Raw genomic sequence first — 6,542 nt, forward strand, 5'->3', positions numbered from 1 at the left:
ATGTTGAAGCAAATTCAGGTAAACATTCCATTGATTGATGCTTTAAAGGAGATACCTAGTTATGCGAAGATGATGAAGGACTTGATGTTCCGCAAGTTCGACTTTCAAGACTTGGCCACGGTTACACTAACTCAGACCTGCAGTGCTGTTGTGACGAGACCCATAGCTGAGAAGCTGTATGACCTAGGGAGTTTCACAATCCCTTGAACAATAGGAAACTTTGCATTTGCTAAGGCACTGTGTGATCTGGGAGCAAGCATAAACCTTATGCCCCTGGATATCTATAAAAGGCTAGGCATTGGAAGAGCTAAACCCACGTCTATGTTACTACAACTGGCTGACCGAACAGTGAAGAGGCCCTCTAGGATTCTAGATGATGTATTGGTACAGGTTGGGAAGTTTGTGTTCCCAGCAGATTTTGTCATCCTTGACTATCGGGTTGATGAGGAAATTCCCATAATTTTAGGAAGACCATTCTTGGCCACTGGGAGAGTTTTAATTGACTGTGAAACTGGGGAGCTCAAGATGAGATTAAACGATGAAGAAATAACATTCAACGTTCAGAAATCTATGCGGAGACCAAGTGAATTTGCTAATTGCTCTCTAATAGATACGGTGGATGTAGTTCTGGAGGAGGAAGATGAGGCATTGACCATTAAAGACCCTCCAACATCCTGTCTCATGAACTTAGATGAAGCTAATAGTGAAGACTTAGCAGAGTTACTTGCTCTTGAAGGCCAAGGTTTTTGGAAAAATGAGCTCGAATTTGAGCCTTTGCACTTAGAGGAAAGAAAAACTCCTCCAGCTAAGCCATCGATAGAAGAGCCACCAAGGTTGGAACTGAAGCCACTGCCATCTCATCTCAGGTATGCATTCTTAGGACCTAACTCAACTTTACCTGTTATTATCTCATCAAGTTTGTTAAATGTACATGCTGAATAGCTTTTGCATGTACTGACTGAGTACAAGACTGCAATTGGGTGGACCATTGCAGACATTAAGGGGATCAGCCTGGCCTTTTGTATGCATAAGATTTTACTGGAATATGGGCACAAACCTTCCAGAGAACATCAAAGAAGGCTGAACCCCAACATGAAAGAAGTGGTGAAGAAAGAAGTGATCGAGTGGTTAGTTGCATGAATCATATTCCCCATCTCTGACAGCAATTGGGTTAGCCCGGTTAAGTGTGTACCAAAAAAGGGAGGTATGACGGTAGTGAAAAATGAGAAGAACGAATTGATCTCTACACGAACAGTCACAGGTTGGCGAATCTGTATGGATTACAGGAAGTTGAACTTGGCTACTAGGAAGGACCATTTCCCACTACCATTTATTGATCAGATGCTAGATAGATTGGAAGGGAGGTCTCGCTTTTGCTTTCTGGATGGGTACTCGGGGTATAATCAGATTTCTATTGCCCAGAGGATAGAGAGAAAATGTCGTTCACCTGCCCTTATGGTATCTATGCCTTTTAGAGAATGCCGTTTGGCCTATGCAACGCACTCGCCACATTCCAAAGGTGCATGATGGCCATCTTCACAGGTATGGTAGAAGAGATAATGGAGGTGTTCATGGATGACTTCTCAGTGGTGGGAAATTCATTCATTGATTGCCTCGTGAACTTGAGAAGAGTTTTAAAAAGGTGTATCGAGACTTATCTGGTACTCAACTGGAAAAAGTGCCATTTCATGGTACATGAAGGTATAGTCTTGGGGCACCTAGTGTCAGGTAAAGGTATTGAGGTGGATCGTGCAAAGGTTGATGTGATAGAAAAGCTTCCACCACCCACCTCCCTAAAATCAATCTGAAGTTTTCTTGGGCACACCGGTTTCTATAGGACATTTATAAAAGATTTTTCCAAATTTGCTAACCCCTTGTGTAAATTGCTTGAAAAAGATCACTCTTTTGTGTTTTCTGATGACTGCAGGGTAGCTTTTGTGGAATTAAAGAAGAGACTGGTAACATCACCTATCATATTTGCCCCCGACCGGGAACAACCGTTTGAGCTGATGTGTGATGCGAGTGACTATGCTGTGGGAGCAGTTCTTGGGCAGCGAAAAGATAAAATCATGCATCCAATATACTACGCAAGTAGGACGCTGAGTAGAGCCCAGCTAAATTACACTGTGACCGAGAAAGAGATGCTAACAGTGGTGTTCGCTGACAAGTTTAGGTCATACCTGATATGTTCGAAGATAATTGTTTATACTGACCATGCTGCTCTCAGGTACTTAATCGAGAAGAAGGAGTCAAAACCGCGCCTGATTCGATTGGTGCTACTGCTGCAAGAATTTGATTTGGAAATTCGAGACCAAAAGGGAACAGAGAACCAAGTAGATGATCATTTGTCTAGGTTGGAAGGAGCTGAGAAAAAGGTTTAGGTGATTCTGGAAACTTTCCCAGATGAACAACTACTAGCCACGAGCCTTGAGGAAGCGCCATGGTATGCAGACATTGCAAACTACCTGGCGAGCGGTATTGTTCCTTATGACCTTTCCTCTGTTCAAAAGAAAAAGTTCTTTCGTGATTGTCGGATGTATTATTGAGATGAGCCTTATCTGTTCAGGATTTGTGTTGATAACATGATAGGGAGATGTATCCCCGAGATAGACCAGTCTTCTATTTTGCAGGCATGTCACGCGTTACCATATGATGGACACTTCGGGGGAGTAAAGACAGTTGCGAAAGTCTTGGAGTCGGGCTTCTACTGGCCAACATTATTCAAAGATGCACATTTATGGATAAGGGGTATGATGAATACCAACGAACCGGGAATATTTCTCGCCAACATGAGATGCCTATGGACCCAATTTAGGAGGTAGAAGTGTTTGATGTATGGGGGATCGATTTCATAGGGCCGTTTGTCAGCTCATATGGCAACAAGTACATACTCGTCGCTGTGGACTACATGTCCAAATGGGTGGAAACTGCAGCACTCCCCATAAATGATGCAAAGGGGGTAATTGGTTTTTTGAGAAAGAACATATTCACCCGATTTGGCACCCCAAGGGCAATAATCAGCGACGGAGGCACTCACTTTTGTAATCGAGCCTTCGCAAAGTTGTTAGAGAAGTATGATGTACGCGACAAGGTGGCCACCCCATTCATCCACAAATAAGCGTGCAAGTGAAAGTCTCAAACAGATAAATAAAGAGTGTGTTGACTAAGACTGTGAATGCTACTAGAACAGATTGGGCGAGGAAGTTTGATGATGCACTTTGGGCTTATCGAACCGCTTTCAAAACTCCAATCGTCATGTCGCCATACAAGTTGGTGTTTGGAAGGCGTGTCATTTACCGGTAGAGTTGGTGTTTGAGGCGAACTCTGTGAAAAATGGCTTAGTGCGTCGTATGGGCCGCCGTTACATGCACCTCACCAGACAAATTGTTTTGAGGACAAAAAAAGCACAGGCTCTGATAAAAATACACTACCCCGCCGCGTGGGGCGCCGCGCCCTGCGACGCGGCAGTGCAAAATTAAAAAATAAATTCTCCTTAAGTTTTTTTTACCAGCGACCCGTTCAGCCCCCCTCCCCTTTCTCCTTCTCCTTCATTCTGTCACGCTCCAGCCCTCCCCCCCCCCCCCCAATTACCCCACTTTTTTTTTTCTTCTCAAATTCTTTTCCCACACACACCTCCCACGCCGCTGGCATGTACTCTTCTTCATATTCTTATGGAATAGTAGTAGCTTATTTTGAACTAAACCCTAGGTAGTTGTAGTTGTGCTATTTTTTTTTCAATTTCTTTGCTTATTTTGGCAATGATTGGTGCTTAGCTTGTGGGGTTTCCATTATGCTTATAATTGTGGAAGATTTTATATGTCTTGGTGCTTATAAAATAGCTTGATGGAGAAGTTGGGTGGAGGTGCCTTTATGGCCGAAAATAGGTGGAATATTTGTGCAAATTTGGAGCACTTTGTGCCCTTGTTACATTGTGGTGGTTGTAGGATGGTTGATTGGTATGTTTGTGTAGTAATCTTAGAAGAATTAAAGTTGAAATCATGAGGTAACTTTGGTGAATACCATGTGCTTGTTTAAATGCCTCAATGACATAGAAGGTAACATTGTAGCTTAGTGGAGGATAATTGTTATGAGACAATGTGGTGCTCGGTGCTAATTGGAATGTTCGATTCATGTTATGTGCTTGTGTAGTGTGGTATTGTAATTTCTGAAGTTTGTTAGTAGTGCATTAGTATAGCTTCTTTCCTTTCTCTACTTAGTTATTAGATTAGCTTCTTAATTTTCTATTTTAAGCTAGTATAGTCCGTGGTTTTGTGGTTGTACTTTTATGTTGGTGGTTGGGTGGGTTGTTGATTGCTTTTGGCGTACTTCCAATGGGGTAGTCTGAGTCCATGCTATACATTTTACTTGTGAACATGCCAATAACATAAGTGTGGGGTCTTTACCCCATTTGGTCTTATTTTGGTTTACGTGTTATGGCAAATATTGTTCGTATTGTGCAGGTACAATGTCTCGCCGCCTGAGCAAACGATGTAACACTGGTTCTTCCGAGATTGCTTCTAGTTGCCGTCGTGGTGGGAGACGGGCACCTCCCCCCGCCCCAGTGGAGGAGGAAGAGGAGTTATTGACCCTGATGAGGATGAGGTGCCAGCGTGCAAATATGGTATATGGGCTGTCCCAGCCCATGCTCGACGCTGGTTCCAGACATTTATCCCGGCGGTGACCCCAGAGCCTGAGGTTGCTATTGGCGATGGTAAGTTGGCCCGCAAATATAGTGAGATATACAACAACATTCGGGCTTTGGGTTTTGACAGTAAGTTCCATCTAGGTGATGCGGTGAATGTGACCCTAGTCAAAGAATTTTATGCTAACTGGCAACCCGAGGCCAGCCTAGACGCTGTGTACGAAGTGCAGGTATGGGGTAAAGTGATTCCATTCTCCTCCCAGGTGATCAATCGGATTATGGGCTTCACAGAGCATTCCCACAAGCTCTTTCAGAGGTTTCTCCGTCGGCCAGACTATCCGGCTATCCACCGACTGCTAGGTGGCGCTGACTCTTCTGTCGCATGGGCACGGGATGCGAATGAATTCCATAAGAATATGAAGAAGAGTACATGCCAGCGGCCAGCTAAGGTTGTTTTGTGGTTGATTAATGCCAAAATCATGCCCACTCAAAGTGACACTGATGTCCCACGACTGAAAGTGTGTTTGATCTATGCCTTGTTGACACGGATGCGGGTCGATCTTGGAAAACTCATGCTGGAGCATATGGCTAGAGTGCGACCACTTGGGGCCCGCCGTCTATATTACCCGAGTATGATCACTCGATTGTTGCGAGCGCACCATGTAGAGGAGGAGTTTCACTATGACTGGACTATTCCAATGACTTATCTTATCAAGGCCTATGATGTTACGTTGGTGATAGACCCCCCTGATACTGCTGTTAATTCGGACCAGAGGTTGGTCCGCGTTGAGGAGACACTATAGCTACTATTTGCTGACTTGAGCCTTTGTGTTGCTCGGGGGGAGACCGACTTGGAGGAGTTGCAGCAAGATCACCCCCTTTCTGCTATCACTCAGCAGTGGTTGGGGTTGGCGAGAGGAGGACATTTGCCACCAGATGAGGATGTGAACTCCATTCCCTCCGATGATGAGGAGTATTTGCGCACCCTCGAGGGTGCTGATGATTAGGCCTTGGGCCTCAGGGAGTCACCTTTTCACTCTTGATTTTACTATTTTGCAATGGGACAATGCAATCTCTTAAGTGTGGGGTGGGGTGCTCCTATTTGATTGTATTTGTATTTTTTTTTATTTGCCAGTTGGTTTTTCTTGTTTTGTTTCTTGCTTTCGTAGATACTCTGTAAACTATAATTCAGAATTCTATCGGCCTCTAATAGTTAGTAATTAAGTGTTCAGTTCGACTTTTTCCGGCGATGGATTTCATCGGCTGGTTTCTTGAGGGAGATGAGTCGAAAGAAAGAAATAATAATAATAATTATATATATGTGAAAATCCACAAATATGTATTTTATTTTAGTATTTTTTTAGGTAGTGTAATAATTCCCCCTTGATTTTTCTTTGTGCCGCGGTTCTTTTTCAAGGGTTTTGCTTGAATCGGGTGTAGTTAAATCTTTTTATTTTTTAGGAATGAAGAATCTTTAGTCAGAAATCTAATTTAAAGGATCAATTTTCCTTAACTACATATGCCTTGAGAGTGGTAAGTGACTTAGTTGTGACACCTAGGCTCAATTCTTGACTCTTAAATAAGTGTCTTAAATTGTGTGATTATGACTGTGCTTAACTGCTTTGACTAGAGTGTCTTGATGAGTCCAATCCTGAGTGAGTTATGTGCCATGTGTGTGTAAGGTTTTGTGTTATTCTGTGCGTTGCATTTGATGCCTAGAACTTGCCCCGTGTGTTTGCAAAGCGAAATAGTAGTTTTGTTCGGTTTTGGAAGTGATATAGGCGTTTCCTTGTTGAGCCACACACGCGCGCGCGCGCACACACACACACACACACACACACACACACACATATATATATATATATATATATATATATATATATACTACTACGTATAGTAT

Source organism: Nicotiana attenuata, unplaced genomic scaffold (genome assembly GCF_001879085.1).
Source record: "Nicotiana attenuata strain UT unplaced genomic scaffold, NIATTr2, whole genome shotgun sequence".
NCBI lineage: Eukaryota > Viridiplantae > Streptophyta > Magnoliopsida > Solanales > Solanaceae > Nicotiana > Nicotiana attenuata.